The following is a 14,850-nucleotide window of genomic DNA, read 5'->3' as shown; positions in this document are numbered from 1 at the left end:
CTAGTCCACTAAAATAGCTCAATGGTTAGCATCCTGAATTTATAGTGAGGATTATTAATTTGTATCTAAAATAATGAGAGTTATGTAACTGATTCCAAGACCTTTACTAATTATCTGTATAAATTAACTTAAATGCATTTATATTTATATTACAATGCTATAAGAAAGGATGAGTGAAAATCTATCTTTGTGTAGTATCCTTGACACCAACAAGTTTACTGGGTCGAACTTTCTTGAATGACATCACAATATGAGATTTGTTCTCAAACAAGAAAAGAAGCTTTATGTGCTAGACACATCTCCGTCATATCTTCCTGCCGCAAATGCACCTGAGGAGGTAGTGCAAGAGTACAAAAAGTATTAAGAATATAATGACCAAGTTGTTTGTGTGATATTAGGAAGTGTAAAATTAATTTACAATCTCTACCTAACAGTTATTGCAGTTTATTATAAATTTTCATATGAATAAGTTGGATACTTAGATACCTGAACTTATTAATATGTTAAAGACTACGGGAGGCTCTATAAAGAAGTAGAAGGGAGTTATTCTAATTGTAGAATCTTTTAAGGTTGTTAGGAGTAAGCCTAAGAAGAAAGAGAGAGAAAAAATTTAGAAGTCCAAGAAAGCTTTAAAGGCTAATATAGGTGTCATCAAGGACAAAAGAAAGTGTCATCATTGTGGGAAGGAAAGACATTGAAGAAGAAACTGCAAGGTTTATCTCACTACTTTGAAAGATAAGAAGCAAGAACAAGCTTCTAATTCTAAAAAGAAAGAATAGACTAGCTTGAAGGTAATTGTTGCCATTTAGTTTAGTTAATAGTTTTATTTTTCTTATTTAGAATTTCATAATTAGTATTTAATTCTTTTTTTAGAAAAATTATTATTATTATTTCATTTAATAATATTAGGTAATTGATTTCTTATTTAGTTAAATAATTTGTGTTTTTAGAATATCATACAAAAGCTTGTATTAAAGTAAGAAACAAAACTTTATTGCGAAAAATCTAAAATAATCCTAAATTTGCATAAGAGTTATAATTATTGATATTAAAACAAATAAGTAATATAACAAGTTATATAACTTATAAATCTTATAAGATCAATATTATAATCAAGTTGTCTTTAAGAAAGACACATATGCCAAATTCCTAGCTATACATAGGATGTATACTTGTTTTAGGAAGAGTTATAATAGAGAGTCATATCAAGATTAGATCATGATATGAAATACTTGGATCATCACTAGAATGTCTGTAACTTGCAATTAGTTAAATTGATAAAGTTTCATAAGATGTTGAAACTTAACTTTGTAAGACATAATTAGATTAATAAAGAGTGTTGCAAGACTTCCTATAGGATGTATTCTCTTATAACCATTAACTCCAATATGTTCCATTTATGATATATGACCATAATAAAGTCTATATAGGATATAGATTAGTATGTGATGTTTTAAAAAAAAATATGCACAATTAGATGAAGCTAAAAGACTTGATTTAATAAATGTAAGTTTATTAGATATCCAAAAGGATTTAAGGATATCAACACTATCATACTCTTGCAACAAAAACATTTATTTAGGATATCTTGTCCTTCAAGAAAAAGAGTTTTCTAATAGAAGCAGTAGGAGTTTGATAAATCTTATAGAGATCAAGATAAACAAACTAGTATTAAAATAGAATAAAGCTTGAAGGTATTTAGCATAAGATGCATAACCTTAAGCTAATCATATACATAATTTCAACATATAGTAGGACACAATATATTTATAAGAATTAGAGATATCTTATGGAATATGCAAATATATCTCATTGTTGATGAGACTACTACATTTACAACTAATATTTGGCATTAATTCTTAGAGTTGGCATCAAGCCATAAAATTCTATTATAGATACTAAATTGTTTAACCAAGTGAAAACTATGATGGACCCATCTAAATGGATAAAGATCCATTAAGGTATAAGTAAGTTTTTGAGAAAAACTAATATGAAAGTCTTTGCACAAAATTTGAGCAAAGAAAACTTAATGAGCTACATATTTAATCAACGAGTTGATTTGGGTAGAAAGTGTCACGACCCACTTTGGGGGCCCGTGACCGGCACTAGGGAATGGGTAGGCTTAAGGCCACCGAAACCCGTAGTAAGCCTTACCAACCCGCAAATCCATATATACAATTAATCAAATATAAAGTAGTCATAATTGTCTTGCATAATAAATCATCATACTACCAACATGAGTCAGAATAGTTATATAAATTTTAAAATTTCCTACTGCGGATACTCTAGAGTAAAAATGACAAGTATAGAAGTACAAGATAATTACAAAAGTCCGAAGAAGAAGAAGTCGGATTGTCGAATGTGCGATGGCGAAGGTCTTTAACTATCACCTGAAAAAAAATTACAACTGAGACTGTCAGTCTCGGGAGTGAGATAAAATCAAATAATCTAGAGACTATTGCAGTCTTCACAGGAAATATTAATTATTCGAATCCATAAATCAAACCCTGAACATAAACAGAAATCATGATGTCATCATACCATAATGAAATAAATAAATAAATAAAAATATCTTTGTTTCTTTTCTTTTCGGGACGAGTGGCTCGGTAGAACCCTAAACCCCAAATTCTAATAGCCTTTCGGCTCTCTTAATCCAACAGGTCTGGCGCCCAAAGAGCAAGCTCGATCAGGGTCCTTACCTCCAGCCTGAACACTTGAATTCCAAATAAGCCGACGCCCAGAGAGCATTGCTCGATCAGGGACCTTAACTCCGGCAATCAACTGAACTCAGCCCAGAGAGCAATGCTCGATCAGGGCAGACAAATCCATAATAATCTTATATCCATGATCATTACCGGTGCGCACGCGGTCCTGATGCAACCCACCAGGTGGCATGTTCTACGAAAGCCACATTTCCCAAGACACAATCATCCATTTAATAATATCATTGTATAATGAAATCGTTCAACCATATCAAATTAATGATTAACAATTAAGAGTAAAACATCAGGCAACTCAGGTGGAAAACTGATAATATTTGGAATTATTATAACATTACTGTAATAATACTCATATTATCTTCAATAATTAATAATCCAGTAAAATTATTTACGTTGAGATATTAATAACCATGTTAAACATAAACTTCCAAAATAGCATATTAAGATTAGACTTAGCAATAGTGCAATGATTAAATGACTAACTCACAGATCTAACGCGTTCCGCAGTCCGCTCCTACGCCTCGGGTGGAGCTGGCGGGAAGGCTGAATTATCTAATAACAAAAGACATACAATTAATAGACATTCGAAAATTTTTCCTAAACTTAGACCCTAAGGTCGACTGCCTAGAATTTAAATTGGACTCGAGGATTTTGCCGAAATTTGTGAACCTCCCTAAATTACGGATATTTACCCCTGAAACGGGTCCAGGGACACCTCAAAAACATATCGGACATGCTGGAATTTAATAACAGGAGCCGGGCCACAAGAACTGCACTAATATTTTCCCGACTCTAAAACACCACAACCCAAACAATTTAATTTGTTTTATTTTTAAACTACCCATCACAAGCAATTAATAGCCACACTAACTTTCTAATATTATAACAAAATTTTCGGAGTCTAAATAAAATTATACCGAGTTAAAAATTAAAATATTTCGCCTCCGGGAAAACACTGGGGTCCTAAGTCAGTCCCGCCAGTGCCGAAATTCAAATCCGGAGCGCCGAAGCTCAAGTTGCGGGGAATCCGGAGTACAAGAGTTTTGGTAGGAAGGCGGATCGTACGGAAAGTCGCTGCTCACGCGACACTTCCCAAGGCCGGCAAGGATTTTCCGACGGAGGAGGGTTGCTTCCGGGGTTTTCGGAAGTGAGGAACTCGTTCCCGATGTCAGATCGCCGAAAACAAGCCAGCAAGAGAGCGAACGGTGAAGGCAGCCCCCTTGATCTTGACAACGCCGACGGAAAGGAGGAAAGGAAAAGGGAAGGCTAACTGCGAGCGGCGGGAAGGAGGCGGGGAGGGCAGGCTGGCAAGCAGTGACGGGAGGCAGGGAAACAGTGAGCTGCCGGAGGGAGAAGGAAGGAAAAAGGAGGAGGAGAGGGGAAGGAGAGGGAGGAAGGAAAAGAGAGAGAGGGAGGAGAAAAAGAGTGTTTTTTTTTTTAATATATATATATATATATATATATATATATATATATATATAGAATTATTATTATTACAACTAAGGGTGTTTCATTCTACCCCCCTTAGAAAAAAAAATCGACCTCGAATTTTAAACCATAGCCCACTTAGGACTGAAATAAATGAGGGTAGAGGCTTCTCATTTCCTGCTCGGTTTCCCAGGTACACTCTTCAGTCAAATGATTCCGCCACAAAACCTTGACCATCGGAATAATTTTAGAGCGCAGCTGGCGAATTTGAGTATCCACAATCCTGACTGGTTGCTCCTCGTAAGTCAAATCTTCACCAACTTCCACATGTTGTGGTTGTAACACATGCGAAGGGTCTGAAATATACTTTCTTAACATCGATATGTGGAATACCGGATGCACGTGCGAGAAGTTCGGTGGCAAGTCTAGTTTGTATGCCACATCTCCACTCGCTTAATAATCTCAAAGGGTCCCACATAACGAGGTGCCAATTTGCCCTTCTTGCCGAACCGCAACACACCACGTATAGGAGACACCTTCAAGAATACATATTCCCCAACACTGAATTCCACGTGCTTTCGCTTTGGATCCGCATAACTTTTCTGCCTACTAAAAGTCGCTTCATGAATAACCGGAATCTTTTCTGAAGTGATCTGAACCAATTCTGATCCTGCTAACTTTCGTTCACCAACTTCTTCCCAACATACGGGGGATCTACACTTCCGACCATACAAGGCTTCGAAAGGTGCCATTTTGATACTTGCATGATAGCTGTTATTATACGCAAATTCGACCAACGGTAGATACCAATCCCATTGACCACCAAAGTCTATCACGCACATCCGAAGCATATCCTCTAAAGTCTGAATAGTCCTTTCTGATTGTCCGTCCGTCTGAGGATGGAAGGCCGTACTGAAGTCCAACCTAGTACCAAGTTCCTCTTACAACTTTTTCCAAAACCTTGAAGTAAATTGCGGCCCCCTGTCAGACACTATGGAAACCGGGACGCCGTGAAGACTGACAATCCTTTCCAGATACACTCTTGCATACTTAGCTACAGAGTAGGTAGTCTTTACCGGAAGGAAATGCGCTGACTTAGTCAATCGATCCACAATTACCCAAATGGAGTCATAACCAGCAGAAGTCTTGGGTAAACCTGATACAAAATCCATAGTAATCCTTTCCCATTTCCACTCTGGTATAGGAAGCGGTACGATGAAACTGACCACGATGCTCTAATTTAACCTGCTGCCACGTCAGACATTTGGAGACAAACTCTGCTACATCCCTCTTCATCCCGCTCCACCAATAATTTCCTTTCAAATCATGGTACATTTTTGTGGAGCCCGGATGCACGTTGTAAGCTGTACAATGAGCTTCTTCCAAAATCTCCTTTCTGAGATTATCCACATCAGGAACACATAGCCTAGAGCCCATCATGAGGGTGCCATCACCATTCATAACAAAATCATTAGCTCGACCCTGCTGCACTTCTTCCAAGATTTTCTGCAACTGCGGGTCTCGATTCTGAGCGATCCTAATTCTATCGACAAGCACAGACCTAACCCTGAAATGTGCTAACAACACACCTGATTCTAATATTTCCACCTGAAACCCTTGATCATACAGTTCATGCAACTCTCTAACCAGCGGTCTCTTCTCTACACTGACATGAGCAAGACTACCTACCGACTTCCTGCTCAAAGCATCTGCAACGACATTCGCCTTACCTGGGTGGTAGAGAATATTACAATCATAGTCCTTCAGAAGCTCTAACCACCTTCTCTGCCTCAGGTTCAAATCCTTCTGTTGGAAAATATACTTTAAGCTTTTATGATTCGTAAAAATCTCGCACGTCTATCCATAGAGATAGTGCCTCCAAATCTTTAATGCAAAAATTACTGCTGCCATCTCCAAATCGTGGGTCAGGTAATTTTGTTCATGCTTCTTCAATTGCCTAGACGCATAAGCTATTACCTTTCTATTTTGCATCAGAACACAACCCAAACCCACTCTAGACGCATCGCAATACACCGTGAATCCACCAGTCCCAGAAGGTAAGGTCAACACCGGAGCTGAAGTCAAACAGTCTTTCAACTTCTGAAAGCTTTTCTCACAAGCGTCAGACCACTGAAACCTAACATTCTTCTGAGTCAACTTAGTCAAAGGCGCTGCTATCCTCGAAAAGTCTTGCACAAATCGACGGTAGTAGCCTGCCAACCCTAGAAAGCTACGCACTTCAGTCACTGAAGTTGGCCTCTGCCAATCAGTCACTGCCTCCACTTTCTTAGGGTCCACTTGAATACCCTCTTTAGACACTATGTGCCCTAGAAAAGCAACGCTTTCCAACCAGAACTAGCACTTGGAGAACTTAGCATACAATTGATGTTCCCTCAAAGTCTGAAGTACTATCCTCAAGTGCCACGCGTGCTCCTCTTCGCTTTTGGAATAAACCAAGATATCATCAATGAATACGATGACAAAACGATCCAGAAATTCCTTGAACACTCGATTCATCAAATCCATAAAAGCCACCGGGGCATTAGTGAGTCCAAACGACATCACTAGAAACTCATAATGCCCATAACGCGTCCTGAACGCCGTCTTTGGCACATCTTCACCACGGATCCTTAACTGGTGATACCCCGATCGTAGATCAATCTTGGAGAAATACACCGCTCCCTGAAGCTGATCAAATAGGTCATTGATGCGAGGAAGCGGATCTGGGGTCTGAATCGTCGCCTTATTCGATTAATCGATGCAGAGATGCAAGGTACCATCCTTCTTCTTTACGAACAGAACAGGCGCACCCCAAGGAGACGTACTAGGTCTAATGAAACCCTTATCTAGGAGGTCTTGCAACTGCTCCTTTAGCTCTCTTAACTCGGCCGGTGCCATTCGATAGGGCGGCAAAGAAATAGGTGTTGTACCCGGTATCACGTCGATACAGAATTCTATCTCTCTATTGGGCGGCAATCCAGGTAGTTCTTCTGGAAACACATCAGGAAACTCGCAAACCACCGGAACGTCTTCGACACAACCTTTCCTTGCAGAGGTATCCCTAACCAAAGCCAAATATCCCTGGCATCCGCGGCGAAGCATCCGCCTAGCTGTAATCGCCGACACGAGATTCATGGGAGAAGGCATCTGCTCACCTTTAAAATAGAACTCTGAGTCTCCAGGAATTCGAAAAGTCACTTATTTCTCCTTGCAGTCCAACATGGCGAAATGCAAAGCTAACCAATCCATTCCCAAAATCACATCAAAATCCATCACATCTAAAAGAATTAGGTCAGCAACCAAATCTCGACCCTCAACAGACACCGGACACGACGGATACACGACATCGGTCTCTAAGGCCTCACTTAGCGTAGTGGCCGACATCGGGACTGAAGCCTAACGGTCGGACATCCAATCTTAAGGCAAAACTAGGGCGTCTGAAAGAATGGGTAGCCCCAGGGTCTAACAAAACTCTAGCCTCAGAATGACAACAAGAATAGTACCTGACACCACAGCATTTGAGGCTCGCGCATCTTGAGGAGTGAGGGTGAACACTTTCGCTTGCCCCCCGACTGTTGTTGAGACCACGAGCTCGACCTTGAACCCTGCCCCCAGACCGGCCTCCTGAAGTTCTACCTCCAAAACTACGGCCCTGCTGGCCAACAAACTGAGATCCATCTTGAAAATGTCCCGGGGCTGCAGGAAAAGCTGGTCGGGTCGCACTAGCGAACGAGCTTTGTGGAAAAGCTGGTCGACTGAAGTAGCGAGGACACTCTCGAGCCATATGTCCCATCTCACCACACCTAAAACAGGCTCCACTGGATGTTAGGCACGGTCCCTGATGTGACCTGCCACACATCCGACAAGTCTTGGCCCCGAACTAGTCTTCTTTGCTTTGAACTCGCCACTACCGGAAGCCCGACCATGACGAAATACTCGATTACTCCTCCGATTATGCCTACCCTTTCTTTGGACATGGTGACTTCTCTGTCTGGTCTCCTGGTCGGTACCGCCAGAGTAACTTCCACTACCATAGTACGGCACGACAGGCTGCGCACTAGACTGACCCTCAACCCTGGTTTTCTTCTTCCTACAATTGTCAGTCCCTTGACTAAACCCTCGTAGCGTCATCTCCATCTGCCTCGCCATGTCAGTAACTTCTAGGAAGCTGCTCCTCCTAGATTGAACCAAGGAAACAAACTCTGGGCCGAGCCTTGAAATGTATTTACTGTTCTTCTGCTCCTCAGTCCCCACAGCATAAGGTGCATACCTACTCAGCTGAACAAATTGCCTGGTGTATTCAGCCACAGATGACTCTCCCTTAACTAACCTTTCAAACCTCTCCTGTACTCCCGCCTTTAACTGAAAGGGATGAAGTACTCTTCGAATCATCTCCGAATTGCCTCCACGACAACCCATCCGGAAAGGGGCGGATATAATCTCTAAACCACTGGGATGCTATTCCCTTCAAGGAAAACCCGGCCATCTTGATGGTCCTCCTGTCAGAACAGTGCAAATCAGACGCCCTCTTTTCAACCTCATCCAAAAAGTCCAAAGGGTCTCCAGCTGTCCCATCAAACTCCACAGGTCTTAACTTGGTATACTCAGACATAGGGACATCGTCCGGATTCCCGATCGGACCCACTAGCACGGCTTCACTGCAGGCGGTCTACTGCTGAAAGGCTAGCAACTGCTCTAAGGCCCTCTGCATCCCAGTCATCTGGACACAAAAGCCTCCAACTGGAATTTCACCTGACACCATGTACCTCCGAGCCTTGCCTGATCCGGTTGGGCGGTACCGAGGTCTACCTCGCCTATACGGTACCATGGGTCGGGTCCGAGGAGGCCGTCGAGCGAAAACTCATCTTCGCCTTCCTGGGCCGATGCTGCAGCTGCAGTCGCTCGGGTTCTCGGTATTGGCAAGAGCTGAAAATGAACAACAAGTTATTAACCCAACAGACTCTCTAACGATAGCGCAGATACTAGAATCAACGAAACATGTAAGGACAGACTCAATTTTTCCTAGTTTCCGCAGTAGTTTAGAAAGCTAACCTAGGTCGAAGGAAAAACTAAACCTAAGCTCTGATACCAACTTTGTCACGACCCACTTTGGGGGCCCGTGACCGGCACTAGGGAATGGGTAGGCTCAAGGCCACCGGAACCCGTAGTAAGCCTTACCAACCCGCAAATCCATATATACAATTAATCAAATATAAAGTAGTCATAATTGTCTTGCATAATAAATCATCATACTACCAACAGGAGTCAGAATAGTTATATAAATTTTAAAATTTCTTACTGCGGATACTCTAGAGTAAAAATGACAAGTATAGAAGTACAAGATAATTACAAAAGTCCGAAGAAGAAGAAGTCGGACTGTCGAATGTGCGATGGCGAAGGTCTTTAACTATCACCTGAAAAAAAATTACAAGCGGGGCCTCGGTCTCGGGAGTGAGATAAAATCAAATAATCTAGAGACTATTGCAGTCTTCACAGGAAATATTAATTATTCGAATCCATAAATCAAACCCTGAACATAAACAGAAATCATGATGTCATCATACCATAATGAAATAAATAAATAAATAAATAAAAATATCTTTGTTTCTTTTCTTTTCGGGACGAGTGGCTCGGTAGAACCCTAAACCCCAAATTCTAGTAGCCTTTCGGCTCTCTTAATCCAACAGGTCTGGCGCCCAGAGAGCAAGCTCGATCAGGGTCCTTACCTCCAGCCTGAACACTTAAATTCCAAATAAGCCGGCGCCCAGAGAGCATTGCTCGATCAGGGACCTTAACTCCGGCAATCAACTGAAATCAGCCCAGAGAGTAATGCTCGATCAGGGCAGACAAATCCATAATAATCTTATATCCATGATCATTACCGGTGCGCACGCAGTCCTGATGCAACCCACCAGGTGGCACGTTCTACGAAAGCCACATTTCCCAAGACACAATCATCCATTTAATAATATCATTGTATAATGAAATCGTTCAACCATATCAAATTAATGATTAACAATTAAGAGTAAAACATCAGGCAACTCAGGTGGAAAACTGATAATATTTGGAATTATTATAACATTACTGTAATAATACTCATATTATCTTCAATAATTAATAATCCAGTAAAATTATTTACGTTGAGATATTAATAACCATGTTAAACATAAACTTCCAAAATAGCATATTAAGATTAGACTTAGCAATAGTGCAATGATTAAATGACTTTAACTCACAGATCTAACGCGTTCCGCAGTCCGCTCCTACGCCTCGGGTGGAGCTGGCGGGAAGGCTAAATTATCTAATAACAAAAGACATACAATTAATAGACATTCGAAAATTTTTCCTAAACTTAGACCCTAAGGTCGACTGCCTAGAATTTAAATTGGACTCGAGGATTCTTCCGAAAATTTGACAAAACCTCCCCTAAATTACGGATATTTACCCCCCGTAAAACGGGTCCAGGACCTGCCAAAAACATATCAGACATGCTGGAATTTAATAACAGGAGCCGGGCCACAAGAACTGCACTAATATTTTTCCGACTCCAAAACACCACAACCCAAACAATTTAATTTGTTTTATTTTTAAACTACCCATCACAAGCAATTAATAGCCACACTAACTTTCTAATATTATAACAAAATTTTTCAGAGTCTAAATAAAATTATACCGAGTTAAAAATTAAAATATTTCGCCTCCGAAAACACCGGGGTCCCGCAGTGTCGAATTCAAATCCGGAAGCGCCTACGCGAAGCTCAAGTTGCGGGGAGTCCGAAAGTATAAAAGTTTTGGCCGGAAGGCGGCGGATCGGGGCCGGAAAGTCACTGCTCACGCGACACTTTCCAAGGCTGCCGGCAAGGATTTTCCGACGGAGGAGGGTTGCTTCAGGGGTTTTCGGGAGTGAGGAACTCGTTCTCGATGTCAGTTCGCCGAAAACAAGCCGGCAAGAGATCGAACGGCGAAGGCAGCCCCCTTGATCTTGACAACACCGACGGAAAGGAGGAAAGGAAAAGGGAAGCTGCTGCAGAGCTGCGGGAAGGAGCGGGGAGGACAGCTGCGGCAACTGGCGGTGCGCAGGTGACGGAGAACGGGGAAACGGTGAGCTGCCGGAGGGAGAAGGAAGGAAAAAGGAGGAGGAGAGGGGAAGGAGAGGGAGGAAGGAAAAGAGAGAGAGGGAGGAGAAAAAGAGTGTTTTTTTTTTTTTAAAATATATATATATATATATAATTATTATTATTACAACTAAGGGTGTTTCAGAAAGCATAAATGGTACCATTATTTTATCACTTATATCCATTTGGTACTTTAACTCAATAATCACAAAATATGATACCTTAGGTCACCATTAATGAATTAAGAGAGGGTACCTTTATCCTTTTTGTCATTTTATGTTAATGTGGTAGTTAGATACTTTCTTCAACTTTCACGTCAGCCTTGACCTATACATAATTAATCCTAGTAAGCCTAAAAGTTATAATCTTCCAAATGCAATTGCAAGGTATGGGTTCAATTAAAGGAGCTAAGAGAATATTCAACATCTAACTATTATTAGTTATGTGCAAATAAGAGGTAATGTGGTAGCTAGTAAGAGAATTTGGCTGCCACATCATTACGTATGAACCAAAAAGTGTAACCTGATTCATTATTGGTCTGTCGAGGTACTACTTTTTGTGATTATTAAGTTGTGGTACCAAATAGATACATTTGCCATAGTTATAGTACCACTGATGCATTTTACCCGTTGATTGGTAATGTAATTATAAGTATTAATAAAATTTTGTTTGTGCAAGTTATATACTTTGATTATGAAACTATAGAATTCAGAGTGAGATTCCTAAAAGGAATATTTTTATGATGTAAGACAATCTAAAGAATTGGATTCTAGATATCCCAAAATAATAAAGTATGATAACTTAGTGGGCTTTCTAAAATCCAAATAGAGTTAGTGTGCTTCACTATGTTTTAGTTAGGATTGGACCATATTAGAATTAGGTTCACACAAATAGGCCTTATCATAATAGGTAGTCCATCTAGTACTAAAGGCTTGGTGAAATATAACTTGTAATTGGGCTAGACTAGGAAGAACTTGTACATAATTAACTAGCAAACTAGATTAACAACCTTAATATGGGCTTAGGTTAATAAAAAAAAGGCTAGACTTAGGTGAACTATATGTGTTATTTGATATGCTTGTATATGAACTGCCGTGATTTATAGGAAATTATTTGTTAAACAATAAAATTAAAGACTAAAATACACAAATAAGGAAGTTGGCTTTCGGATTCATCTCTAGATTTGTGGCATAAGCTTTCTTATGGAATCTGAGAAACGTCACTCATTAGTAAAAGTGTCTCGGTGAATTATTTGGATGGCAACTCCCATCTCTGTGCTAGTCTCAATGACTAATTAGTATGTTTCCAATTAGATTGAAAAGCCTCACAATATCGTAGTCGCTAAAGACACTTGGGTGCACGTCCGAAACCACTGCCCATAGTGGCAACTCTACTAGGAAAAAGGGAAGTTGATTTCAATGTATTTTATCTTTAATTTTATTATTTAACAAATTATTCTTGTATCATTACCCCATTTTCACACATTGTGCACTTTGGTCCCTTTGTCCCAATAGCGTCGTTAGATTTTTTTTCGTTCCACTCGAACTCTAGGATTGCGATACTGGCTAACCATCACTCATAAGTAATGATGGATCTCCTTTGTCGTTTGGACTCTTGAGTGGGGAGATGAGCCAAAGGAGAACGCTTTTTACTTGTGGGAGCCTTTATCCTTACCCAAGACTCAGCTCATGATAATGACAATAGTAATCTCCCTTAGGAATCCTATTCTATGCTATATGAAATATTTTTCCCTTATAAATGTCTAAAGCCTGAGTATTATAGGCCTTAGCCCATTTATGTGGAATTAGGCCCTAGGCTCAAAATATGCAGGCTTTTATACTTATACTAAGAAACATTGTCGATTAACATTAATTAATCTAATGGATTACGGTTTTCATGTTGGATCCAATTTTAAAGAAAAGTCTATGTGTTCATTTTTAATTAAGCAATCATATTACAATTATTTAACATATATTAAACTAAAAAAATATATAAATAAAGTGTAGAAAGTAAATCTAGCTATTACAACCCGGCCTACAACTAAGATTGTAAAGAAAAGCCCTAAATCTAAATTATAGTACACAAAATCGCCAAAAATACATCAAGAACTCATGAAAAGCCAAAAATTAGGGCAAAAGAGAGCTAAGCTAATCGGCTATAGGCATAGAGCCGATTGGCTCAACCTAGAGCAAATTGACTATACATTGAGCCGATCGGTTCTAGAGGCTTCTCTAGGCTGGTTTCTGCAATTTCTTTACAATTCTTATGTCCTAGAGCCAATTTTAACATGTACAAAAGTTAAAAAATAATTAGAAAATAAAGGGAATTAAAAAAAATACCATCAGATTAAGCCAGAAACCCTGAAAGGTTATGCAAACCCTAAGAGTCTGAAAACAAGTAGACAAACATGGCAAATTATTGAGTGTTGATATTTATTGTGACGACCCCATCTGTGGGCCCGTGACCAGTACTAGGGAATAGGTAGGCGTAAGGCCACCAAATCCTGTAGTAAGCCTGACATTCACCGATTTAAATAAATCTCATCTCATTTAATATTATTGATTTCACAATTTCATAACCATTAAATTTACACAATTAATTCGGCCTACCAGAAGGATTAGGCTAGACCCGAAACTACAAAGCATTACAATTGATAAATCTACTATTAAAACTGCGGAGAATCTAAGATTTTACAAATTAACATATACCAAATCAAATACACCACCCGATGATGAAGGAGTCGGGTTACTAGATAAGGGTCGTGGGAAGACTAACATTCACGGATCTGAAAAATAATGAAAATGAGACTGTCAGTCTCGAGAGTGAGTGAAAATCAAATATCTAAAAATAGTTACAATCACTTCAATAATACATTTATTTAATGTGAAATAAATACTAAGTCATGTAAAAACATACGTGTTATGCCATGCTTAAATAAAATGATTTTCACACACAATGGGACGTAGTACTTTAATAGAACTCTAATCCTAACAAAATATCTCGATCAATCTCATTATTGACATCTCGACTAATCTCAAATCTAACATCCTGACTAATCTCATTCCAATAGGACTGGCGCCCAGAGAGCGAAGCTCGATCAGGGACCTTACCTCCAGTCTGGTCACTTGTCTTAGCCTTTCGGCTCTCTTAATCCAACAGGTCTGGCGCCCAGAGAGCAAGCTCGATCAGGGTCCTTACCTCCAGCCTGAACACTTGATTTCCAACTAAGCCGGCGCCCAGAGAGCAAGCTCGATCATGGACCTTACCTCCGGCAAACACAATCTACTAAGCCTAGAGCGCGATGCTCGACCAGGGCAAGTCCTAAACTTTCCTTTTAAATTTACCATTTTACTCCTTTTCCAGCACTCAGGGATTTATACTGGTACACTCATCAAACTAATAAGTTCTATTGTTGTCCCATCCCGTGTCATCATGCAATAATAAAATCAATGATAAAGAAAATGATATATAAATGAATAGTAATCAAAAGCATGATACAAATGAGTAATAATTAAATGAATAATTTGAACTTGCAATAAAATAATCACGATAGCAAACCAAAAATTTATGCATGACACCTGCATAAT

General features: G+C 39.7%; 1 long non-coding RNA gene across 1 annotated transcript; it reads right to left on the bottom strand.

The window, feature by feature from the left end:
• Positions 1 to 2,178: 2,178 nt before the first annotated feature.
• On the bottom strand, positions 2,179 to 3,682 carry LOC125370378. The gene is made up of 3 exons (XR_007216282.1): positions 3,638 to 3,682; positions 3,208 to 3,272; positions 2,179 to 2,390 (listed from the first exon to the last, which is right to left on the bottom strand). It is a non-coding gene; the product is annotated as an uncharacterized LOC125370378 (long non-coding RNA).
• Positions 3,683 to 14,850: the final 11,168 nt, after the last annotated feature.

Source organism: Ricinus communis, chromosome 6 (assembly GCF_019578655.1).
Source record: "Ricinus communis isolate WT05 ecotype wild-type chromosome 6, ASM1957865v1, whole genome shotgun sequence".
NCBI lineage: Eukaryota > Viridiplantae > Streptophyta > Magnoliopsida > Malpighiales > Euphorbiaceae > Ricinus > Ricinus communis.
The sequence above is the reverse complement of the archived record's forward strand: the minus strand, read 5'-3'. Positions and strand labels throughout refer to the sequence as shown.